The 26,692-nt window shown below is 44.7% G+C and overlaps 1 protein-coding gene and 1 long non-coding RNA gene across 6 annotated transcripts in view; one reads left to right on the forward strand and one right to left on the reverse strand.

The window, feature by feature from the left end:
* Positions 1-8,534: 8,534 nt before the first annotated feature.
* LOC110561692 (uncharacterized) lies at positions 8,535-17,764 on the reverse strand. 2 transcript variants are annotated; one of them, XR_002477193.2, is made up of 4 exons: positions 17,650-17,764; positions 11,223-11,299; positions 9,551-9,669; positions 8,535-9,026 (listed from the first exon to the last, which is right to left on the reverse strand). It is a non-coding gene; the product is annotated as an uncharacterized LOC110561692 (long non-coding RNA). The 2 variants fall into 2 exon arrangements; XR_009586489.1 differs by lacking the exon at positions 9,551-9,669.
* Cab39 (calcium binding protein 39) overlaps positions 16,930-26,692 on the forward strand; it is a 72,397-nt gene continuing 62,634 nt past the window's right edge. Inside the window, exon 1 of one of the 4 annotated variants that reach the window (XM_021658196.2) lies at positions 16,930-17,323. The gene's annotated coding sequence lies outside the window, so the exon portion shown is untranslated. Of the gene's footprint in view, positions 17,324-17,597; positions 17,809-17,901; positions 18,057-23,748; positions 23,871-26,692 lie in introns of those variants that run through there. The other 3 variants (XM_060368766.1, XM_021658198.2, XM_021658197.2) reach the window with 3 other exon arrangements.

Consider the following 26,692-nt stretch of genomic DNA (forward strand, 5'->3'; position numbering starts at 1 on the left):
GTCTTCCAAGGCTCTTGGGAAAATGCACAGTACTGGGCCTGGATCTCAAGGGTGCTGACAAAAAGACTCCTAGGAACCTGAACATTTAGAAAGCACCAGCTGCTGCTTCAGAAGGTCCCCAGAACTCTACTTGGAACAAACCATGAGCCCTTGAAACATCACCAGCCTAGAGAACTTAGATACCTAAGTCCCAGAGCCTCTCACCCGAGATCTACAGAGTCAATTCAATCTGACTAACATTCGTTTATTCAGTTGAAGTTTTTTTGTTTGTTTTTTATTTTGTTTTGTTTTGTTTTTAAAGCTGGGGACAGAGAAGGACAGGATGCCAACTCGGAGAAAGAGAACCCAAAAACCCAAATTGTCGTATAATAATGACGTATAATAACGCCAGTTCAAGCACACGAGTTAAATGGACCAATTAGAAAACTTCTGGCTGTAAGCAACAGAAAACTATCCTACAACTGGCTGGATGCAAGAGATTCACTGTGCCACAGTGACAACATATCCACACCACCTGTCCCCTCAGCTTCAGGGAGAGTGCTGGGGAACAGTCTCTAAACAAAAACAACCAAACAAATAAGAAAGAAACGAGGCAGATGCCCTTGAGATCTGGGTTGTGATAAATGCTGAGCAGGAGCTCAAGCTCTGCCTGAGGCCACCACACAGGGAAAGCTTCCTCTTAGAGGCAGCGCCCAAGTTGGGAACAGAGCAGAGTGAGAACGAAGCAGAGGAAAAAGGAGTGGGAGGGAGATTCCACGGCCTGTGTCAGAACAAGAGGGGTGAGTAACTAGACTGAGAATGAACACGCAAGAAAGGCAGGTCCAGCCCTGAGGTGCACGAGTCTTATTGACGAATTTGGTGGTCTGCCTTGTGACACACTGTCCGTGGGCTTCGGGGTTTGTTGCTGTTTTTGAGTGGTGAGTGTGTGTGTGTGTGTGTGTGTGTGTGTGTGTGTGTGCGTGTGCGCGCGCGTGTTAACTGAGACTGAATCTAGGGCTCGCACAGCCAGGCAAGCACTCTACTCCTGAGCTGTATCTCCTCCAATCCCTTCCTCTTACCAGTTCGGAAGTGGACATTGTTTCTTATGTTAACCCTGCTGAAACCAGAATGCGAGCACAAGCAGTGGCCGGTCACCGCATCATCCGCACTACAGCAATAATGAATCTTAATCCAGGTGTCTGGACTCCATTAAATCCAGCATTTCCCTTTTGTTCTGGGACCAGAAATAATACAAGCAATGTGGGGCATCCATGTTGTAGCATATCAAGGTCGAGGGCTTAGAGTTCCTAAGTTTTGCATCTAGAAATTAAAGACTTAAAAGCACACTCTTCCATCAGAGCAGATGGCTCACCTATCAGGAGAACTCACTTCTCTACAGTAGACCTGGCAGAAGAGCGCCCAGAAGAAATATCCTTAGCCCCGGAGGGTTGGGGATGTGGAAGAATCGTTAAACCATGAATTCTCATCATTGTAGAGTTGGAAGCCAGGTGTCTAAATCACTTTCTATGTTCTAATTCGGAAGTGTGAAGGTTTCTGACTAGTGCAAAACTAAAGGAGAAAAGAAATATTATCATTAAGATTTAGACTACAGGGGCTGCAGTAATGGCTCAGTGGTCAAGAACACTGACTAATCTTCCAGAGGACCCAGGTTCAATTCCCAGCACCCAGGGGGCAGCTCACAACTGTCTGTAACAACTATCTGCAACTCCAGTTCCAGTGGATCTGACACCCTCACACAGACACACATGCAGGCAAAACACCAATGAACATAAACTTTTTTGGAAATTTTTAAAAATAATAAATACATTCAAAAAAGAAAAGAAAGATTGAGACTACAGGGCAGAGGTGGCACATGCCTAATCTCAGCACTCGGGAGGCAGAGGCAGGCAGATCTCTAAGTTCAAGGCCAGCCTGGTCTACAGAGTGAGTTTTGAAACCCTGTCTCAAAAACCACTAAAAACAACAAACAAATAATTGAGACTACAAAACTGAGCGTGTTGGTGCATTCACAGATGGAGGCAGGCAGATCTCTGTGACCCTGAGCCAGCCTGGTCTACAGGGTAATTTTTAGGAAAACCAGGGCTATGCAAAGAGACTGTCTCAAAACAAACAAACAAACAAACAAATGAAACAAAACAAAAAATTCCAGAAAAAAATTTAGCCCACATGAACCTTGACAGTTTTGTGTGTACATGTGTGTGTTATTGGTCTTTGGTCTGTTTATTGGTTTTCCACTTTAGTGTTTCTGTGGAGAGTTTGTGTGTTTCTTGTTTTATTGTTGTTGGTTTTGTTTGTTTTAAAGAGATAGACAAAAATAACAGTTTGATGGTGGTTTATGGGGGAGGATTTGAGAGGAATTGGGTGGGAAAACGTGATCAAGGCACATTGTATGAACACTTTTTCAAGACGTATATGTTCACATATAGCTATAGATGATAGATAGGTAGATAGATAGATAGATAGATAGGTAGGTAGATAGATAGATGGATGGATGGATGGATGGATGGATGGATAGATAGATAGATAGATAGATGGATGGATGTAACTAAAAATAACTTTTAAGAAAGCATTTTATCACTTAACAGTATGGGATCATTTTAAAGGAAACTCAAGGTGGGATCTGCAGTGGTCTAGAAGATTGCTGCTGATCAGTGGCAAAGGTTTATGGCTTTTTAGGGCCAATTATAAGAATAAGGAAGGGCATAAAATATCCAGATAAATAAGCTTATTCAAAACTCATGGAAGTATGACTCAGAGTGTTAATTATTTTCTGGGAAGGTGAATATCAATGAATTACTTTGGAGTAGAATCTTCAGTTATGTGTTACCTTTGTGACAGGATAAATCAAATGTGAAATTGCTTGGTTTTGTATGCAACCCCACATGATTCTGTGGATTACTGTGGCTAATTCTGCTAAGTAGAAATTCAAAGCTAAATGAAAGCCTTACAGTCAGAAAACCCAGATGCCACAAAAATGCAGAACTGACATTTTTATCATAAAATAGCTTGGCAAGAGCTGATCACAGTGGCATTTGACAGTGATCATAGCATTTGGGAGGTGGAAGCAGGAGGATCAGGAACTCAGAGTCATCCCCAGCAACAAAGCAAGTTCAAGGCCGGGTTGGGCTACATGAGACCCTATTTCAAAAACCAAAACAGAAGATAGCTCTGCAATCACTCACTGGTTTATAAATATCTATGATGTAATTTGTCCTTTAACTCAATCAAGATTCCTGTAGAGAATTGTGTTAAGGCAATCGGTAATGGAACTTAATTTGAAACACCGAGTTCAAAACCGAGTTCTTTTAGTGTAATATTAATTGGAAACATTCCATGCTATTAGGGCTAATTTGCTTGGTAATTTTTACCGGGGCATAGAATGCTTACTCGTGAATTCATTGGGATTTTATGGGTCTTTTTTAAAGGGTTTCATCTATTCATAATCTAGCTTTGCACTCTGGGGCGATTTATGGTGTAATCACCATAAAATAAGTCTAGGCCAATGCACACCAGTGACCAACTCGGATATAAAAACAGACTATAACTTTAATGAAGATGTTACATTGTTAGGACTCTGTATGCCACAAAAGTAATTTTTACCTCTTTTAATCTGTAGCTCGTTTATTGAACAGCCATTCTATCTCCGGGATGACTTTAGAAATGGTTGGGGGTTTACTGTAACAATCCTAGAGATGGCGAAAAGTCTGGAGTGGGTATGGTAGTGGGTAGATGGGTATGGCTAGACTCCTAGACTCCGGGCTCTGCAGAAGTTGTGTGCTGCCAGTGAACACACGACTCTGCAGCCTGATTGGAATCAAGTTTCATTTTGAAGGATTCGTTCTGGGCCACCTCCAATACACTTTCTGTACCTTGCATACTGTAACGTACTGTCCCCTCAGACACTGTGACAATACAAATAATGTCTTCTGCAATGGGCCTAAAATAGCTGGAGGCGTTGCTGTTCCTTCTTATGCCCTGCTGGCAAGGACAGGCTAATGCCAAGTCTGTCCGCTGTACCAGCCCAGGCATGAGTCATTGCATTCTGTCTGCCCAGACCACGCCGGGACTAGAGAGAGCCTGCCTGCCCCTCCAGGTAGGTCTGAGCAATCTTTTCTGGAAGCATCAGGGCTAAATCACAGGCAGCTGGCAGGTTCCCTGGGCTCTCTTCCACCATGGCTTAATCATGAGATGGCTGGACTCCAAGCCACAGCTGCCTCTTGAGCATCATGGCATGATAGCTCCGCATGGCCCTGATACCTGGACCACCTTCTTTGAGAAGGTGAGCCACTGCACATGCTGGCAGAGGCCACTGGTCACCCTCAGGAGGAGGTCATGTGTTCCCGTGGCTTATCCCACCTGGAAGACTCAACTCAGTGTTTTTTCTCATTTTCTCATGTTTTTTTTTTTTTTTTGTCAGTGGGGAATAAACTGAGTGGAAGATGCAGGTTAATGGAGTTTCCCCTCCCTTTGCTTTCCTAACTAGCCCAGCAAGCACTGTTTGGCACAGGTGCGTGAACCTCCTGTCTGCGTGCTGTGGGCTTCATCTTGCTATACCTCTGTCATACTTCATGCTCTCTGCCATGCATATTCATTCACCCCATTTCCCCAAAACACACCCTCAACAAATGGGCATACTACTTGAACCATCAGGGTCCTCTCTTTCTCTCCCTCTCTATGTAGCCCTTGCTATCCTGGAACTTCTACCCTCTATCTGCTAACCTAGGTTTAGAATGTTTGTAGCCTCTGAGACTTACTGTTGAATAAGCTCACTGGTTCTAGCTCTTTCTGAACTCTGACTGGCTGGTTCAATTCAGTTGTGCTGGCTCAAAACTCCTCTCCAAGCTGACTGATTCAAACTGGATTCTCTTGGCTTTCAACTGAATTTCTGTGCTTATAAAAACTGCCCCTGAACTCCAGGAACTGAATTTTACTGAACTGTATGACTGAACTGTACCAAAATCTATTGTATTCCTGTACTCCACAATATTGTACTATCTCTCTCTCTCTCTCTTCCTGCTCTTAAGTAGCAGAGAGAGAGAGAGTTGGGCATATCCTATCTTTGACTCATTCTGTCAAATCTTTCTCTGATTTGTCACTTTGCCCCTCAATTAGACGTGGTTGTTTGGGATTACAGATGTGTAATAAAGGCATGTCTGTATTCCAGCCAGAGGGATTAAAGGTATGTATTCCAGCTGGATCACACAGACCTAGGTCTTCGGATGTGATCCCTTGCCAGAGCAGCCATGTTGCTGGATCAAAATTCTTCTACATTCTCTGTCTCTCCAGTGTGTAGACAGCTATTGTTGTCTTTCTAGTCCCTATTCTGTAAACCAGTCTCATAAACCTTCTTATAAATTGGGCACAGAGGTACATGTCTATAATCCTAGTGCTGAGAAGCTGAGAGGGGAGGGGCATAGGGTCTTGTTGACTGTCCAATCTAACCCAATCAGTGAGCTCCAGATTTGGTGGGATTTCCTGTCTCAAAAATTAAAATGGAGAGGGATAGAGGAAATTACCCAACAGCCTCTGGCCTCCTCTCATGTGCTCCACAGACATACACCGACACACACATTCCCTTTTATAATAATGTATTGTAATTCTACTAGCTCTTTTCCACAAGAAACCCTTGTGGAGCCGGGCAGTGATGGTGCACACCTTCCACCCCAGCACTTGGGAGGCAGAGGCAGGAGGATCTCTGTGAGTTTGAGGTCAGCCTGGTCTACAAAGCGAGTCCAGGACAGCCAGAGCTACACAGAGAAACCCTGTCTCAGGAAGAAAAGGGGGGGGGGGTAATTGGAGTTCTGATCTCAATGACCAAATTTCTTTTTACTAGGCCCCACTTCCTAGAGGTTCCACCACCTTCTAATAGTGTCACAGATTGACGGACAAGCCTTTCAAATATGAATCTCTGAGGGACAGTTAAGATCAAAACCACAACAATGGTCAAAGTGTACAAATGGGCCAACATCCAAGAGAAGCATGATATATTGTTCTGTAATCAAAACTCATCCCTGAAACCCAGAGTTGAAAAGATACAGCTACCTGTGGACCTGTGGTCTTTGTCACAATAGGTGACAGGGTGTCGGGGAGACTCGGGTTCCTGAGAGCTTCTACCATGTCCAGACACTGCTCCTTTTCAGCCAGAATTCATTCTGCTTAGCACTTGTCTGCATCTCCCTGGTCTTTAACTTTTGAGAAAATATTTTCAGTATCACCCCTGGCAACATGACACACAATCAGCATGACCCATTCCCCTACCCGCCTCTGTCCAGTTTTCCTGCTCTGTCATTCTTTTACAGTCCAGAAAAGACTTTCCACAGTGGGTTCAGATTCTCAGTCGCCATGGAATGCACGGTACCGAGAACACCAATAGCCTATCCAAGGGTGCTGGGGTTTTCAAAGGTTCCCCGGTGATCACTAGGCCCTGGGACCTAGCTCCAATAAGCTTCTTAGACCGAGAGAAGACAGACCCCAGTACAGTTGCAAAGGGAGTCTCCCTTTACTCACTGCCTTCAAACGTGTGTCCTGGCTGCACACATTCTGTCCCATGGGACCTTCTTTGCCAGTTCTCACTGCCCTGCCAAGAAAAACAAGGAGGTGGAGTTAGGTTAGAGTCTTGCATGTGTTGGCCATCTATGACCTCCCTGCCTCCAGTTCTTTGCCTCCTCAAGGATCGCCCTTGTCCTTCATACTGGTCACTATCTGAGGCACACAGCATCATGAAGTTTTATGTGGTATTAGCTAGCAAACCCAGTGTTGCATACATGCTAAAAAAGCACTCTAACTGCTGAGCTACATCCCCAGAACTCTTCTTTCTTTTATTCATTAATTCAATTTACTGTTCTGTCATAGGCTCTTCCCTTCTCGCCTCCCAGGCTCACCCTCCCTCCTGTATTCTCCTACCCAGACACCCCAGCCATGGCCAAAACTCTTACACTTTGTTTGTTTGTTTGTTTGTTTTTGTTACAGGGTCTCTCACTGGACCTGGGCCCCATCACTTTGGCTAGACTGGCTAACCAGCAAGTTTCTGGGAATCTTTCTGTCGCTGCCTCCCCGGCACTGTGATTACAGGTGAGCGTCAAAGCACTCAGCTGTTAAAGCCTGATGCTGAGGATACGAAGCCAGCTCCTCAGGCTTGAACAGCCAGCGCTTTGCCCACTGCAGCACCAGCACCTTCCTTCTCTAGTCTGTTTGGCCCTGGGATGGTGAAGGGTCTGTGGTCCACAGGGTTAAAACCACAGCTCCAGGTTACAGAAGGGTGCCACCCCAGCAAGGCAGTCGTGATGTGTTGGCTTAAAAGCAGTCCTCAGAGCCAGGCACAGAGGAACCAGCCAGGCTCAGTGGCACACGCCTGTAATCCCAGCACTCAGGGAGGCGGAGTCAGGGGGGTCTCTGTGAGTTCAAGGCCAGCCTTGTCCAGGACAACCAAAGCTACACAGAGAGAAAAAGTAGTCCTTAATGGTGCTGTGATAGCCCAAACCAGCTGATAATTAAGCAGGCAGTTTTATTAAGGAGGCAGTTTCATTCAGGCTAGCATGATCAGACACCATTCTTTATCCAGGAATACCTCAAAGGGAGCCTGCGTTTGTAGAGGCAAGTCATAGAAAGGCACCATCCCTTCAGGCTATAGGAGTCACTGGGGAAGATGGAAATGGGGTTTCTGATGAAAACTGTGAGATCTAGTAGTCAGATAGTTCATCATTTCTGAAATATGCAAGAGCGGAAGCATTTCTTCACCAGGACTGCTGAAGTTGCCTAAGACTCCTATAAACTTCTACACTGACATGCCTGACTTCCGTTCAAGGTGCATGTCTTCCGTCAGTGAACATCTCCAGTGAACATAAATCTCCTAAGTGTGTTCACGGACTGAGTTGAGACTGTGTGCTTGTTTGATTTAACGTCTGAGGACTGAATCCAGGGCCTCACACACTCCCAGAAAGCACTCTGTCTCCAAACTGTACCCCGAGTCCTTGGAACTTGCAGTCCCCCTGCCACAGCCTCCAAGTGCCGACTTTTCAAGTCTGTACCACCATGCCCAGCTCTCTCCCTTGCTGGCGTATCTCCTTTAAAGACCAGTTGAACCGTCTGTTGAGAAGTGAGCTGACTTAAGGTCTTAGAGATGGATGCATGTCTGGGAGTGATGTGTCTTACTATAATCCCAGGACTTGAGACACTGAGGCAGGAGGGCCATAATGAGTTCAACACTAGCCTGGGCTAGCCACAGTCTCAAAATAAACACATAATAAAGTAAATAAAAGAGGGATGCCTGAGATAGAGAAATAATAATACAAAAGGTCAACTATCAAGCTGGTAAGATGGCTCTGAGGATAAAAGTACTTGCTATGCAAGTCTGACTGCCTGGGTTTGATTCCTGAGCTCTACAATAGAACTGACAGGCAAAAGTTTTTCTTTAGCTTTCTCACATACACTGTGGCATCCTCGCATGCACACACAATCATAATAATTAATAAATCAAATAATTTTAAATGTTTATTTATTTTTTTAAATTTCATTTACATTTGTGTTTTGCCTGCATGTATATCTGTATGAGGGTATCAAGTCTCCTGGAACTGGCATTACAGACAGTAATGAGCTGCCATATGGGGGCTGAGAATTGAACCCAGGTCCTCTGGAAGAATAGCCATTGTTCTTAACCACTGAGCCATTTCTCCAGCCCTATACAATTTAAAGAGGTTCTTCTAACATTTTAAAAGAGGTACTGTACAATAAAAATCCAGTAGTTGGACGCTGAGAATTAGTTCGGTGGAATCCAACACCAGCAGAAGAGAAAAAGTACTCCAGTGGCATTCCTTGTGTTCCCAAAAGCTGAGATGTGATTCTTATGGCAATGTCCCTGGTCCTGCTTCTTCTCATTTGAGGACATACATGAGCTGAGATTTTGGCTAGACTCCTTACTGGTACAGTGACTTGTCCAGGGAGAACTCTTGCTTGCCACTCATGGTCTGCTGGGGTGTTTCATCCATTGAGGTTAATGCCAGTTTCCATTTGCACAACGTCCATAGGTTCTGGAAGATAGACCAACTGTAAGGCAACCTAAACTCTTGCCAAGGATCTGAGTTTTAATTCCTGATGATGCCAGTGGGAAGGGAAGTAAAACTATTACACAGTTCAGGGCCCAGTCTAGGGAATGGTGCCACCCACAGTGGGCTGCATTAATTAACAATCAAGACAAGCCCCCACAGACATGCCTATAAGCCTACTTCTACCTAGACAATCTCTCAATTGAGGTTTTCCTCCCAGAGGCCGTGGCAAGCTGACACCCAAAACCACCACGTACCTCATCGACTCATTTAGTCTCAGGTGAAATTTTTTTCTATTTTATTTCACACCCATCATGAAGATTTTTCAAAACAGTTTCTCCATATAGAGTCCTGGATGTCCTAGCACTCGCTATGTAGACTAGGCTGGGCCCAAACTCATGGAGCTCTGCCTGTTTCTGCCTCCCAAGTCTGGGATTAAATGTGTTAGGTAAAGAACTTTGTTCCGCTGGATCTAGGCGTCACTCATGTCAATCACCCACTCTACCTACCAGGAACCTGCACACAAAGGTACAAGAACAGTCCTTCTGTGCCTGGCGCTGCGACAGCCTTTCTTTGTGGGCGATGCAGCACTATAGTCCGTAGTCAATTTCAGGACTGTTCAAGGAAGCTATGGAGTAGAATTTAAAACTATCTGTAGACGACAAAATAAAATGGCTGTGCTTACCCTGTTACTGATAATTTTAAAATGGGAAACATCTGGCTGGGCGTGGTGGCACACGCCTTTAATCCCAGCACGTGGGAGACAGAGGCAGGAGGATCTCTGAGTTCGAGGTTAGCCTGGTCTACAGAGTGAGTTCCAGGACAACCGCGGCTACACAGAGAAACCCTCTCTCAAAAACCCAAAATAAATAAATAAATGTGAAGCCTCCTCTGGGAGCTTAGAGCTAAACCATTCCACTGATGCGGACTGTAGTTAGGTAGTGTGGCATAAAAATCAAAATAAAGACCTCTTTAAAGCTTTAAGGCCCGTTCAACGGCTCTCCAAGGAAAGGCCTCTGGTCCAAGCCCAAACACCGGAGTTCGATTCCCCACACCCACAAGGTGGAAGGAGAGAGCAGATGCCTACAAGTTGTCCTTTGACCTCCTCCTCTCTGCCAAGGCGCATGCTCCTGCCCCACCCACCCACAACCCCACGCACACACATATGACAAATAAATAGCAGGGCAGGACAGTCCTTTAGTCCTAGCACTCAAGAGGCAGAAGCAGGAGGATCACTGTGAGGTCAAGCCCAGCCCAATTTACTTAGTGAGTCCCAGGTCAGCCAGGACTACACAGTGAGATCCTGTCCCAAAACCAAATAAGTAAGAAAACATTTTAAACGTTTTAGACAAAATGTCAATAAACATAGGGGAAAAAACCTATTTCCAAAGAACAACAACAAATGTTAGTTCTCATTGATTAGAATGAAAGAACACAATCTTCACAGAGAAAAGTGCTTAAATATAACCCACAGTAAGTACTGTGACCAGACCAAATACATTGTGAAAATATGGTAAGCATATATAAAGAACATCAAGATAAGATATTGCATAGATCTGGAATAGGCCCTAACCATATAACTCTATAGGTAAGCGATATGAGTTCCTAGCTAAAATGAATGGCCCAGTATTAATAAATGATAGGTTGAAATAAATTGTATTAAATCACTATTTTAAGGAATGGTGGACACTGCCATCACAGCACCATGCTGTGGTTGTCTAATACCAAGAAAAGCAGAAACAATAAACCTATCGTGAGCTCAGTGTGATGTTTCATCCCTGTAACCCCAGAAATCAGGAGGCTGAGGCAGGAGGATTGCTGTGAGTTTAAGGCCGCTCTTGGCTACCCATTGATTTCCAGGAAGCCTGGGCTAGTGGGAGAGCTCATCTCAAAACAAATGTAAAAACAAACAAGCAAAGAAACAAACAAACAAACAAACAAAAAACCTAAAAATATATTGTAGAAATGAAGATATTTAGTAAGGCTCCAGGAACTTCTCAGACAGCAAACAATTCCTCAGATACCCTTTTCCCCCATAGCCTCTCACTATACAGTTTAACCCAGGAAGGCTGGGCCTGCCTCTGTTTCCCAGGCACTGGGGTTAAAAGTGCGTACCACCACACCCTGCCTTGTTGTTTGTGTGTATTTGTTTTGAGACCAGGTTTTCCGGTGTAGCCTTACCTGGTCAGCTATGTGAGTTCAGGGGCAATCGGGTATACACAGTGAGTTCCGGGACAGCTAGGGCTGCACACTGAGACCTTGTTGAAAAAAGAATTAATTTGGAGAATATAAAATATCAGAATTATCAGGTGACATGGACTCCTGATCCAGGTAAGATCACAGTTACTGTAAACCAATACTTGACTATTTCAAATCAGGATATGGTATGTTTTTAAAAAATATGGGAGATAACATGATGAACTCCAGTTTTTCCTGAGATTGATTTTGTTCTCTTGAGTAACCAGGAAAACCATAAAGTCAGCAAAAATAAACAAAGAACATTCAGATAAAACACAGGGTTGTTTTGTTTTGTTTTTGTTTTTGTTTTTGTCCTTTAGGCAAACTACACAAAAAGAAAACAAAACCTAACCTATAAACTCCTATAGAGTCTCCTCTTGCTGCTGTCCCTACAGGCTTCAAACAACACACTATGCAAGAGTAAACAGAGACCAGAATGTTGTCCTGGGAGGTCAGAGAGCAACTGGATGGAGTTATGGATGGTTAGGAGCCAACCTGTGAGTGCTGGGAACTCTGCAAGAGTAGCAAGTGCTCTTAACTTCTGAGCCATCTATCTATCCCCTAAAGCTCTTTTCTAACGTCTCACAGATAAAGCCATTTGAGATGGCTCAGCAGGTAAAGGCACCCGCCTCTAAGCCTGAAGATCGGAAGTCCACCAGGACTGTCATGGTGGAAACAGATAACTGACCAAAGCAAATTGTCTTCTTATCAGAGAAAGCAAATACATGCACATACACACACATACAGAGAGAGAGAGAATAAATAAAATAAAAACTTGTGTAAGTCTAAAAAAAAAAAAAAGCATCAAACCTTAGCCAGAATTGACCTTGACAAAACTTCCTTTCCCAGAATCTTCTCTGTCTACATCCATTCACACTGTGTCCTATACTTTTTCTTGTTCTAGAACAACCAGTCATTCACAGAAGTCCCTAGTTAGGATAAAAGTCCCACTCTTTCTCCCCCCCCACCCCGGATCTGGATGCCTCAGATCCAGAACCTTCCCTTTGCCTCCCTCAGCCACCCTCTTGTTAAACCTTTGTTCTCTTCTTTCTCTGCTATTGCAACCCTTCCTTCCTTAGAGACCTCTGAAAACCCTTGAGCCCACCATGCTCCAGCCTCATCTGTCTTCTAGAACCTGCTCAGCAAGCTCCTTTTCTCCAGCTGTACACCAAGACTCTTGTACATGCTCTGCGGTTTCTTTGTACTTATCTCTGCTTCTCACAGTCACGTCTTCCGCTCTCTGACACTCGCCTGCTTCTTCACTCATGTACCCGGCAGGTTCTCCTCAGACCTCCTATCTCTATCCCTTCTGGTGGCTTGACACTGCTAATTAGCCTTTCCCGGAGCCTGTATGACACAATGCTTTCCTGGTTTTCCTCCAGGCTTCTGATTGCTCCCAGATAACGCCTATCTTACTAAATAGCCCTGTCATCCAAACAGTTTACCCTGATCAAAACCGGTTTTCTTCCTAAAGTCTTCATTCTTTCTTTTTTTTCTCTTCTTTTTTGGTTTTTCTAGACATGGTTTCTCTGTGTATCCTTGGCCTGTAGACCAGGCTGGCTTCAAACTCACAGCGATCTGCCTGCCTCTGCCACCCTGAGTGCTGGGATCAAAGGCATGTGCCACCGCACCTGGCTCGTCATTCTTTCTTATCTCCATCAAATCATTACATACTACCCTCTAAAAATGCTTAGCTGACTCACGGTCACCAACCCCAGCTCAGACCCCCATCATTACCTCTTGCCTGAGTGAGAGTAGCTTCCTGCAGGCCTCACTGTCATTCTGTGCGAGCCTGATTAAAGAAATGCTTTGAACTCCAAAGTGTACATCTGAACCTGGTACTGGGGTACAGCTCAGCGGCACACTGCTTGTTCCGCATAAACAATGGCTTGGATTTCACCCTGAGCACTGCACTGGGTGTGTGTGGGGGGGGAGGACAAATAACAAAAAGTAGCCACATCTGTACATGGCCCTCTATGGCATAAAGTTTCAGTGTTGACCTACCCATCCTCCCAGTCCATCCATGCTGAAGTCCAGGCTCCTTTCCACGGAGGATATAGCCTTTCAGGGATTACAACTTGCTTGTCTTTCCAATTTTATCTATTTCTATCCTCCGAACACCCAACTCTAAGGTCTGTATGTACAACTACTCATGCCTAGACAGATCTCCAGGCTTTTCAGGCTACTTGCAGGTTTTCACTTGAACAGTAACCCCACTAGATCTCCTACAGGCTTTGTGTCTCCCTCTCTTATAATGGCCCATTTGCCCCAGTGTCTTTCCTGGATGCTGAGTGGAGCTGTGCATCAGCCAATGCTTCATTGCCATCATTCGAGGTCATCATTTACTCTCTAGAACCATGTGTCACATAAACAAATTCTAATGAGATTTGGAGCAGGTTTGGTGAGTCTGAGGGTGTGGACGGGTGGGTGGAGGAGAAGGGAAGCAAACAGGCGTGCTGCAGAGTTCAAACTTCAAGAGCAGAGCCATTCTGGGCACTGCAGTGTCCAGGGCAGGGCCAGCCTAACCGCTGCTGAAGTGGAGTGGAGGTGACTCATTGGGACAGCAGGTGAGGGGACTGTATCCAACTGGCTGAGCGGCAATGATATAGCCAGGTGAATGAAGGCACTGTGTCCGGTGGGAGGGAAGCCCTGAGTCAGGCTCCAAAGTCCTTTCCTAGAGGGTCTAATTAAGTCAGGAAAAAAAGGCCTCCATCCTGTGCCCAGCTTCAGATAGGAAGAGAAAGGGAGGGATGATGGGAGATTTACACAGGACCAACCCTGGCTCTAGGGAGACAATGACAATCACCCAGTATTATGACCCTGTGTCCTACGGACGCAGCACTGGAAAACAAAGGGTCCCTGAGAAAGTTTCAAGATGAAGATGGAGAACTTTCTAGAAAGTAGTGGCATGTGCCAAGAAATAGTCTGGTAAAAACAGCTTTCCAGAGATCTTTCCAGTTTGAATTCAAGTGGCCAGATTCAAACTAGAATTTGTTAACCCCCATTATGGAAATGTCTACTGTCTCCCTGGTATAATTCTCAGCTCTTACGGGTTTATCCAAGTTAAAAGGTTCATCAGGAATGCTAGTCTTCAACCTCAAGCAACGGAGCCACAACTCTACAAAAATTATCCACCCTATGCCATTCTTTCATTCTGTGGGAAAGTGGGTCTTGGCATGTTTTTATGGATATAGCAGAGATGAAAAAGGAGCCTCATCTTGAAACAGAGAGAGTCAAGTAGGATAGTGCACATTTGTAATCCCATCACTCAGGAGGCAGAGGCAGATCTCTGAGTTCAAGGCCAGCCTAGTTTACCTAGTAAACTTCAGACCAGCTAGGCCTATGCAATAAAGCCTTGCTTCAACAACAACAACAACAAAAAACAAATGAACAAACAAACAAAAACAAAAACAAACTACCACCAACAAAAGCCTTAAAAACAAACATGACCAACAACAAACCCAGAACCATGCGCCAGGCAAATTCTTTGGTGCTACATGTTTCCAAATAGGTTAACATTTGCTCTCCTTTGGATTTCACTTGTAAAGGGCCAAAGGCTATAGCCACCTTCCACCCTTCCACAGTTATAGAAAGGTGGTGCAGAATAGCTCTTGTCAGCTGCCTTCCCAAACTTGGAGGCCTCCTGCAGACTCTGGCTGGTTTCTCTAGAAGTTCTCAGCCTGTTGGAGATGAAGTATACTTAGTTGAATACATTTTAAGTGTTAACATGCTGATTTGTTTTTTGAGACAGTGTTTTTCTGTATAACCTTGGCTGTCCTGGACTCTTTTTGTAGACCAGGCTGGCCTTGAACTGACAGAGATCTTCCTGCCTCTTTCTCCCAAGTGCTGGGATCAAAGGTGTACTGATTTTTTGTTTGTTTCTTGAGACAAGTCTGGTTGGCCACCTTACATTGCCAGGAATGGCTTTGAATTCTTCATTCTCTCCTTCAGTCCCAAGTGCTAGGATTACAGGTATGCACTACTATACTTTTACACACACACACACACACACACACAAACTGGGAGGGGGGGTTGAGACAAGATCTGGCTATTTGGTCCTGGAACACACTATGTAGATCAGGCTGGCCTCCAATTTGCAGTCTCTGCTTCCCCAGAACTGGGATTATAGTGTAACAGGTTCCTAGACCTTAGTACACCTTATACCATGATGGGAGTACCATTCAGGACTTGAGACCCAGCACACCCAGCAACACCTGCCAAAAGAACAAAGACCTACTTCACCTAAGTCCATACTTTCAGGAAAGTCCATAAATGTACTAACCTTGCTGTTTGGCTTCTGTAGTCCCATTCCTGGATGACTGTTACTGCTAACGGAAGTGTGTCAATCTAAGATATGGTTTTTAGTGCTTAAAAGCTTACCCTGAGAAAGGCTCAGGACTGCACTTGGGTCCCGAACACCCAGTGTAGTCATGGGCCGGCTAATGAAGACTTTCTATTGTCTGAATGCCTCACAAAAATAGGCCCATGCCATCCTGTCTCCCTCCTTTCGGTCTCAGCTTTCTCTGTGTGCACACAAGCCACATAGTAGACAAGACAAGCACTCAACACTTGAGCTACACCCACAGACCTAGTGGAAGCTTTCAACAGCCTCTAACTGCTGTCCTTGTGGAACTCTTCGGGCCCCTTCACTCTGGTCTTCATACCACAGTCACAGTAATCAAAGACTTTTTTAAAATGCCAAAGCCTTTCCTGTTCCAAATCCTAGCTTGCCCCTCCCATGTAAAGAGCCTCACAGGAGGTTCACATTGCCTTCCTTTCTTCAGGGAACCACTGGAAATAGCAACATACACCATCTTCCCTCCCAGGGCTTTAAACTATTCATTAGAACATATTATTTCTTTGTTTATTTGCTTCACAGAGCAAGGACTGCCTAAGAGCCACTGCTTCCCTCCCCCCCCCACACCTATAATAGTCCTTAGCACATGGTAGCTGTCCAAATATCCCGTTGAATTACAAATCTAACGCAAAGGAGCACACATATGTGGCAATTTTTTGTGTCCCAGACTCTTGTCATCAGACCTCTGTAATGCATTCTTATATTTCTCTGAGTGTGCTTATGGCAGTTACTACTGTATCACTGCATTTGTTTTTATTTTTATTATTCTTATTTTTGAGACTGCCCAGGCTGACCTGAACCTTTGAAGCCTAGGATGACCTTGAACTCCTAATCCTCCTGAGTTCACTTCCAAGTGCTGGGATTACAGGCATGCATCTTCTACTACTATGCTCTGGAAGTAGGACTCGTACCCTGGTTGAATCCTATTTCTTCGGAATATTTCATCATTTTTCTTTTTCTCTCAGAAGATGCCAAAATGAAGTTACAGGCTCTGCGCAGCCTTCCCATTTGAACAGTTTTGAGTCCTCTGCAGAATTCAAGTTTTAGGACTTGAGGAAGTGAGCGTGTGTTCCTTCAGGAAGAGGGCTCAGATGCCCAGGAAGAGCAGAGCACCAGCTAGCAAGCGAGTGGCCCTCAGAAGGCCTCTCCCGCACTGTTTCTCCTTTTTTCTGTGCCTCCAACTCTCCTCTAGCCTGAGAGTCAGGCGTCCTGAATCCTCCCTGCCGCCCGGGGGCGCCCGAGGCCACAGAGGGCGTTGCGGCGCCGCCCGACGTCGAGCCTTCGGCGGCTGCGCAGTTCGCACGTCAAAGCCGGGCTCAGGCCGGAGCTGGGCGCGGGGCGCCAGGAGCCGCGCGGCCTCAGAGAGTCCGGGGCTTCGGTATCCTCGAGAAGGCGGAGGCGACCTCAGCGGCGGAGGCGGCGCCGGACCTCGGAGCCACAGGCGCAGCCCGACCGAGCGCGGGAGCGCGGCCGCCACAGCGGGAACTCCTGGGCCACCGTCCGCCCGCGCAGCCGCCGCCGCCGCCGCGGGAGCCCGTCGCCCGGAGCAGCTGCGGGCGGAGGACAACGGAGGGCCGGAGCGTCCGGGCCGCGCCGCGGGGACCGAGCGAGCAGCCCGAGGCGGCGGCGGCGGAGGACGGGGACGGCGACGACGCGGAGAGGGAGCTCCCCGGCCCGGCCCAACCCCGTGAGTGACCCCCCGGCCCGGCCCTGCTCGCGACGCGGACGCCCGCCGGCTTCCGCCCGGCCCGCCTCCATTTTCCCGGGTGGCGGCGGCGGGAGCGGCCCGGGGCGGCCGGAGCTCCGGGCGCCGCCCTTGTCCTCGCCGGCGCTAGGCTCGTGGGGCCTGCCGGCCGGCGCCGCACCTAACCCGGCAAGAGCCGGCCGGGCCGGCTGTCACTCCCGCCGCGCCGGGCACTCGGAGCACCGAGCCCCCGACCCCCGCGCAGCCTCCCGGTTAGCGGGACGCGGAGCCCTGTCTTTGTAGAGAACCTCTCAGGGAAAATACCTAACTGATTTCTGGCTAGGAATTGTGCGGTCGGCGCGTTCCCGGGTTCGGTTGGAGCAATCCAAAGCGCCGGCTGCGTGCCGGAGCCGGAGCCGCTCCGAGGTGAACCCAGCCCCGAGGTGCCCTCCCCCGGGGAGCTTTAACGCTGTGATGTGAGAGATAAGGCGAGTACACAAATAACCGAGATACCAGGCGGGAGGGCAGAGATAAGTTCCGTTTAGGAACTATCAATTGCTGGAAAGGTGCTCCAGGAAGACCGGACCTGTCGATCGTTTCCGCCTTCCCACGAATCTGGGAGGCTTCCTGGGTGAGGCGGTGCTAAACCGGGTCTGGAAGGCTCGATTGGATTCTGAAGGAGAAGGGGGTTGCCGAAGAGAAGGGCGTGGAGGGGCAACAAAGCTGGAGGACAAAGGTACAAAGAGCATGGGAATGTTGTTAATTCCATCACCGAGTGCCGCTGTAGGTGGGCTAGACTAAAGAGGCGGTTGGGGTCAGATTTTGAATGGTGTCGAGGAGCTGTTGAGCGACCTTCCACGGAAAACTTAGAGCTAATTTTTCAGTGACTCATGAGGCCGGAAATGTATGCTAGGGCATCTTAAAGGCGCTCTTGTGAAAGACAGAAGAGCAGACGAGGCCACAGTCAGGAGTTAGCATTGTTTCTTTACATATGCTGCAGTTTGAGATCGATTTCTGACAGCTTCTGGGATATTTAAGTAAATCCATGTCCAAGCCAAGGAAAATACTTTTTGCAGAAAGTGTCACTAGATGTGTGCTTGTCTAAAGTTACGGGGGGGGGGAAAAAGGTGCCTAAATTAACCTCCACACACGAGGCATTCGTGTTGGTGAGTTCTTTAAAATTGCATTGGAACTTCTAGACCCCCGTGTTGGAATTGAAATTCAAACTGCTGATTAATAAAAATAAGAAATATCAAACTATTAGCAATAGTATAGATATACAGTTGGGCACACACCATTTTCTATACATTTTCTTGTTTAGTTTTTAGTTATGAAAATGTTGGAGAAACAGAAGTGAAAGTTTTTAAGCTCCATTTCGTAGGTTTTAAAAACTAGCAAATAATTGGTAACAACGAAAAGCTTACAGTATATATGACTTGTAGGAATTGGCTTAGAAGTTAATAGCATTGTAAACTCTTATGTGTACAAAGAAATACCTACTCCTTTCAGTTTTATGTTTTTATCAAAGTAAGACATGATCTAGATGGTGGTGGTGAGGTACGCTTTTAGGCAGAGGCTGGAAGATGTGAGTTTGCAACCAACCTAATATACATAAGGCGCTGCAGACCAGCCAGATAGATACAGTGAGTCAGGCTCTGTCTCTCTCTCTCTCTCTCTCTCTCTCGAGGAAGACGTGCTCTGTGAGACATGGGAGTAGTAGTCCACCTCTGGTTTCTCCACTTCCCTCGTCCCCCCACCCCACCCCCATCTTTTGAAACCGTGTCTCACTGTGTAGCTTAGGTCCTCTGACCTGCCATCCTCCTGCTTTGGGCTTTCAAGTGCTAGAATTACAAAACCAACTGGATTTTTTATTAACTTTTCTTAATCTTACCACTTAGGTATTGTTGCTGTCAACATTTTGCATATTTCTTTCTTTTTTGGGAGGGGGTCTTTTTCTGTATATAGTTTCAATCAAGGAAATATGTACATTTATTTATTTGTTTATTGGCATTTTGAGACAGCCACTTACTGGCCCAAGCTGTCCTGGAACTTGCTGTGGAGGCCAGTCTAGCTTTTAAAACTCCAGATAGTTCCCATGACCCAGCCTCCTCAGTGCATGAACCAACAGTCCCAGTCTGGAAGTTTTCTTTAATGTTTTGTTTGGCCTTTACCTGACAAGGTTGCATTGTTATTTAAGGCTTCTTGTTTGAAGTATATTTATTAGCTTCTCTTCTCTCTTTGTTGCTTATTGGGTATATTTTTATTTGGCAGAATGCATATATGTGATCATGAGGAGTGGAGAAGAGCACACAGACCTGGCTGTGTGAGCAGAAGTACTTGTAGGAGTCACTGAGGGTCTGGAGAGATGGCTCAGTGGTTAGGAGTGTGTGCTGCTTGTGCAGGGATAGGTTCTGAGTTGTGCTGCTGTTGGGTTCCAGTTCGGTTCACAGCTGCCTGTCCAGCTTCAGCTCCTCCACACGCTCCTGTCTTCCACCGACCCTTAACTCATGTTTACACACCCACATGTATACACAGTTTAACAAATAAGGACACTGAAAAGATTGCATTCATGGTTGATATAGTGTCTCCATTTACACTAATGTTGTGGCCCTTCCTACCTCTGTTCTCCTACCCTCTGTTCTATACTAGGGCTGTCCACAGAGATAACTAGTTGTTGATCATGACATCAGGAGACAGATTGAATATATATCTTTAGATATATCTTTCTTTCTCTTTTTGTTTTTTCAAGACGGGGTTTCTCTGTGTTGCCAGGTTGGCCTTAAACTCAGAGAGCCTGCCATTTCTGCTGCCCTGAGTACTAGGATTAAAGTCGTGCACCAACATTATATATTTCTTATTGGCATAGGAAATTTCTTAGTGAAATAATATACTGTTATTATGGGGGGGTGTTAAACTGTGGATCCTTACATTAAATTAGCTTTTTCTTTTGTGTTTTACATGCTAAACTGTATTTATATAGTTCCTGTTTCTTTTTCTAGTGACATAGAAAGTGAGATGATGAAATAGGCTGTTTTTATTTTAGTTTTCTGTTTGGCTTGGTTTGGATTGTTTGTGTGTTTGTGTGTGTGTTTGTGTTTGGTTTGGTTATTTGGGTTTGTTTGTTTGTTTTTAAAGATTTTTCAAGACAGGGTCTCTCTGTGTAGTCTTGGCCCTCCTGGAACTTGGTCTATAGGTCAGGCTGGCCTACAAACTCAGATCACCTGCCTCTGCCTCCCCAGTGCTGGGATTAAAGGCTACTACCACTGGGCTTTGTTCCTGTATTTTTGAGGTAAGGTCTGATTCAGTACCCCAGACTGGTCTGAACTTTGCAGCCCAGCTGGCCTAGAAATTGTGATAATCTTTCTGCCTTAGGCAGATGCTGGAAATAGGGATGTGCCGCCATATTCTACAGACTTGCGTTTTTGTAAGATTAATGTGAAATAGTTTGGAAAGTCCCATTATTTATTGGTTTGTTTATAATTTGTCTTATGTGAATCTTGAGTGCATAGTGCGAGTGTATATACCCTATAGCATCTTTGTGATTTTTCAATACTCAAAGCTTTTCTTTCAGTCAATCTTTGTTAAGTATATATTTTCCTAGAATTACTATATTTTACCAAGAGCATAATTTTCCTGAAAAATTTGATCAGTAACTGTTAATACCTGTCCTGCTGACCTTATAAATATTTACCTGTAGATGCAGACACAAATTCCCTCTCCCCACAAACATAAAAGATAAAATTCAGTGGTAGATTAGATTTCCATGTAGTGTCTTTTAGTTACCATTGTTGATGCTTGTAATTTTGCCTCCTTTTTTAAAAATCTCTTTTTCTCTTTTCCATGGGTCTTTGAGTTTTTTGTTTTGTTTTGTTTCGTTTTTGAGACAGGGTTTCTCTGAGAGCCCTAGCTGTCCTGTATCTTGTTCTGTAGACCAGGCTGGCCTTGAACTCAGAAATCTACCTTACTCTGTCTGGGATTAAAGGCGTGTACCACCACCTGGCTTCCTGGGTAGTTTTAGTAAAGTATTTGCTTTTATGGGCACTCTTGTGTGTTATATAAATGTCATAGATAATATAGATAATTGCAAAGTTTTATTTTTGTAGATAAAATTTTGTCTACAACAGTGGGGAAAATGCAATCTTCATGGATCTCTGGACTAGGTTACTTTTGAATTTTAATATTCTATTCTGGAATTATAAAGATACTGTATTTGTATGTGTGCAGACCAAACCAACTAGCTGAAGTTGCACAAGGGTGTATAGTCATTCTGTTGTTTTTATCAGAGAGAAAACTGATACTCAATCTTTAGTAAAAAGACTCAAGCTGTGTTTGAGATTTCTTAATGCTGTGTGGATTTTTTGTTTTCGTTAAGATCCAGGTATGTAGCCCATACTGGCCTCAAACTTATGGTCCTTGTGCTTCACCCTCTTTACAGGTATGTGGTGCTTGGGTAGCCTATTCCTAACTATGGATCTCTATCTTAGCTCTCCACCACCACCACCCCCTTTTTTTTTTTTTGGTTTTTCAGTGGTACAGCTCTGGTTGTCCTGGAACTCCTTTGTAGGCCAAGCTGGTCTTGAACTCACAGAAAGTGGCTTGTCTTTGCCTCCATGAGTGCTGGGATTAAAGGCATGCCCTACCATGCCTAGCTCTTTTTTTTCCCTTGAGACAGGATATTACTATGCAGATCACACTGGCCTCAAACTCACAGCAGTCCTCCTGCCTTTGTCTCCCTAGTGCTTGAGCCACCGCACCTGGCTTAATGATTTGTCAATCCAGAGTACATTGTGGAGGGAACAATGGAGGCAGTATTTTCACTCCCATTACTTGTAGACTAGTCTGGGAATAAAATGATAAATGTTTTGCCTGTCTCTCAAACTAGCCAACAATTATGAGAAGAGTTATTGAAGTTCTTGGTAATGGAGCTTAGATTGGATGTTAATGGCTCATTGCCGTCAGCATCATGTGTGCACATGCATGTGTGTTGATGTGTGTGTAGTCCACTGTTGCGCCATTTTTATCTTAAAGAACTTACTGTTGGTGTCACTTTAATTTTCCCTAGGAAGGAAGGGGCAGAGCAAGATAGGCTTGTGATCTATAGCAGCTGTGAATTTAAACTGGCAGAGGAAGGGGGAATGGCATGCAGAAAATTTCAAGAGGTCAGTCAGGTGTGCAGTAGCCCCAAAGGAGAGTGTAGCAAAGCCTGCCCCGGCCGTTTATGTTGGCTGTGTCCGGCGCATACCTATTCCTTGATTACTTCTTCTAACTTGAGACCTTGTTATTGTTAACACTCAGATCCAGGGCAGATTGTTTTAGGCTGTGTTCAGGTTTATGTTTCCTTGTTTATGTGAATAGTTTTTGGGCAGTGGGGCAGGGTCCCATTGTTGCTTAGGTTGGCCTCCAGTTCACTGTTTGTAGACCAGTCTAGTTGTCTTCCTCTCTCAGTTTCCCAGGTACTGGCTTATGGGCATGCACCAACACACTCAACTGTGTGAGTGTGCGCACATGCATTTTCAGGGCATTTTACAAAGAAAGAAAGCCTAATTAATGTTTAGAGGCAGCCTGGTTTTATTGAGTAGTTGTTCTTAGGAGCATTATCCAGTGGGTACATTGTTTAAGACCAAGGAAGTACAATAATGTTAAAACATCCCAACTCATTGATTAATTCTGGTAAAATGTTTGCCTGTGAAGCAGTAGGTTTTGTGGTGTTAAGTTGCTGCTTTATAGCCCTGTCTGTCTAACGGTGCTGTTAATTGCATTGGTCGTAGTTCTTCTCCACAGATCACAAACCTATATCAAGCACCAGGGAAAACAGCCTGAATAAGTTGTGGTTTACAGGTCTTTGTGGCCCACTCTTGGATTCATGGGATTTGGAGGGCAAGATTAATCTTGGGGCTAAAAACACTGCGCTTGGGTTGGTATCTGTACTGCCCTTCAGTGCGTTCTGTGACCCCTGGCAAGTTCCTGCAGTCCTTCCCTTTTTGCTTAGATTCCTCAAATGAGAATGATACATGACTACATCTGAGAGATGGGCCTGGCACCTACTAACTGTCCAGACATCGGAAGTTTTGTGATGACAATAATAGACTGTTCTGGGTGGAAGAAACTTTAGAACTTCAGAAACAATCTAGTCAGAATGGTTCTTTCTGCAGATAGAAACAGTGAAGCGCACTGGAACTAGAGGCAGGGTTTGGTTAAAGTGCAGCCACTTACCTCGTACTGGTGTACAGGTTATGAGCTGTGGGACTGGAGCTGGGTTTCGTTGTTCTTCATGTAGATTGCTTGAGTGAAATTTTTATACTTTATGTAGTAATGTCTTTTGAGCTTGTTTTCTAACATCAACAGGAAATTATATTCCTCATGTAGTAAATGGCCTTTAGCACATAGTATGCATTTTTTTTGTTCTAGCATACAAATGTTCATGATTGTGTTTGGGATGGCAGTCTGAAGATTAAAGATGAAATAGAGAATCAAGGGAGATGAACAGAAATTACTAGATAAACTTGACATGGCTACCATCACATGTTGACATGTTGGACAAACCTCTAAGGTAGGTGGTGCCCCGCCATCATTACAGGTGGGAAAACAAAGGGAAAGGCTCCTCTGCGGTCAGGGAAAGAACGCAGTGGAGCTGGAGTGAGAAACCAGGTCTGCCTCACTGCAAAGCAGGGATTCTCGGGCTGTGCACTTCATCATGTGGAGCTGTTTGTTTTCCTCAGTGGGGATTTGTTTCTTGTTGAACATTTTTGAGTTTGTGTTTCTAAATGAAGGTTTATAAATAAAGGCAGTTGAGTATTTTTAATAGATTTCTAAATAATAGCCACACTGTTATAGCCCAAAAAAATGTTTTGTTTTAAATGCTTCAGTTGTCTGGTCATAATTGCTTAGTAGTTTATAGTTTAGTTAGGCCAGTAGGTAGCATTTATCTTTTATATGACTCCTACTGTGAGGATGGGAGGCATGTGGGCAGTAGGCGGGGCTGGGTTCTGATGAGATGACTAATGATGTCATCGCTCAGGGCTTCAGTCATCATTCTACTGAGAAGCCTAGGTTGGAAACCACTGAAGTCTAGACTGCTCTTATCCTGTGATCACATGTGGGGATGGGACTTAGTTCTCTTTCCCACTCTGGGGTTCTCTTTGGTTTTGAAAAGTGTTTCTTTATGAGAAGTTGACGGCATGTGACTGCACTTGAACATTTTTTTCTCCCAGTTGGTCAGGTGCCTGGAGTTATGTCACACTATTTAAGTATTCTGCATGAGGTAAAGGTGAACAGCAAAAAGTCTATTTTCTAATTCTCTGCCTTTGTACTTGCAAAATGTTGAGAGCTAATGTTATATGGTAGTAAAGTGCAGGTTTAGTAAGTCAGATAATGATTAACAAGTTCTCAAAGCCTCCAGTGAATTGAATAGTCACAGTTGTGAAGTCCTATGTTTAGGGAAAAGGAAAACCATGAACCAAAGGCAGTGGGTGGAAAGGAAAGACCAAATCTGTAGAACCAAGTTGGAGAGGGCAAGGGCAGTCAAGGCAGTTCCTTGGTTGCTGGCTACTGACTCTGCTTTTGTAAAGCCCTTCCTCCTACTCAGACATCACTCCACCTGCCCAGGGTGGTGACTGTGGCAGAAGACAAGAGGGACACTGACCGAGTGACAGCTCCTCAGATGACTTGTTTCATTCACATGTTAGGAATATTCTGCTAAGTATTGTTTTAAGTGCCTGGCTTCAAGAAATTGTTGATGAGCCTGAGCAATTCTCTGCTCTAATAGTAAACTGCCCGCCATCTGGTAGTCAGGCGGGGTTAGCTCAACAGTCATCTGTGCAGATTTTCTGGTCCTTACCCTCTACAGTCATTGCTTTACCATGTGCTCAGCCTTTGTGAGTTATTTTCGCTATAGAAGTTGTAAATTGTTTGGGATAGACAGGTTTGGGTTTTTTTCTTTTTGTTTGGTTTGGTTTGGTTGGTTGGTTTGGTTTTTGTTTTGGTTTTTGTTGTTGTTTTGTTTTTTTCAAAACAGGGTTTCTCTGTGTAGCTTTGGCTGTCCTGGAACTAGCTCTGTAAACCAGGTTGGCCCCAAACTTACAGAGATTGCCTTGCCTCTGCCACCTGAGCCCTGGGATTAAAGGGTTGTGCCACCACCTCTGGCTAAAAGTTTTTAGTTTTTTTCTCACTTTTAAAAAACTTTTTAAAGTCTATTTTGTATTTTCAGGAAATATATTTCTGTACATAATAAATGATCCAGGCGTATGATAGTGTGATAAAATTTGTAGTCAGCAGAGATGAACTGCTTAACCAGAGAACATTTTCCTGTTTCTTATCTCTGTTGTGTTTGTTTGCACTTGAAAGTGCTTTATGCAATAGAAGAGATTATAGTAGAAAGTTAAAGGATTCCTTCTTTTCCCTCCAGTAAATTTGCCAAGTTGTATTTTATAGAGTATTAGTCTTTTGATTGCTCAGTAACTCTGTTATTGTGGGTCTTGTGGGGATGAGGGCAAGGGTCTCATGTCGAGGCTGGCCTTGAATATTCAGTATAGCTTAGGGTGACTTTACATTCCTGATTTTCTGTTGCTGCCTTCCAGTTGGTTACAGGCGTGTGCCGCAGTGTCTTGTCTGTTTGTTTGAATGGTTGATCCACATGCACTCTAGGCGGATTCTTTACCACCAGTCTTTAAGTCTTTATCCTAAGCCACAGAATTTTATTTTTGAAGGTGACTTTTTCTTTTGCAGAGCTTGTCAGAGAAAATAGTGTATATTATGACCATTTCCAACAGCGCCATAATGGGCAGGTATGTCCCAAAATGACCAAAGATTATTTGGTCATGATGTCCTTTTCCTTGGGAAGACTGACAAGGACCATAAAAGAGGTTCCATTGGAATATTTGAGAAATATTCTTTTTGTACACTTGTTGTTAGGATTTGTATAGCATTTATTATTTTAAGTTAACATTTTTTTAAATGGTAGTCTTGCTTTGTAGTTCTGCCTGGCCTGGAACTTGCTAGGTAGACTAGGCTAGCATAGAATTTTTAGCACTTGCCCTCTGAATGCTGGGATTACAGGTGTGCTACCCCGCCCAACTAGGAGGTGATAAAAGAATTGCTATTTTTTAAAATTTTTTATTTCATTGCATTGGTGTTTTGCCTGTATGTATGTCTATTTAGGGTGTTGGATCCTCTGAAACTGGAGTTGCAAACAGTTGTGAGCTGCCAAGTGGGTGCTGGGAATTGAACATAGGTCCTCTGCGAGAGCAGTGTTTGTAACTACTCCAGCCATCTGGAGGCCATCTCTACATCCAGGGCCATCTCTCCAGCCTCCTAAAATTGTTATTTTAAAATAGGTATTTTGTCAGCATATATATGTATGTACCGTGTGCACAC

Source organism: Meriones unguiculatus, chromosome 15 (assembly GCF_030254825.1).
Source record: "Meriones unguiculatus strain TT.TT164.6M chromosome 15, Bangor_MerUng_6.1, whole genome shotgun sequence".
In the NCBI taxonomy this organism is placed as follows: domain Eukaryota; kingdom Metazoa; phylum Chordata; class Mammalia; order Rodentia; family Muridae; genus Meriones; species Meriones unguiculatus.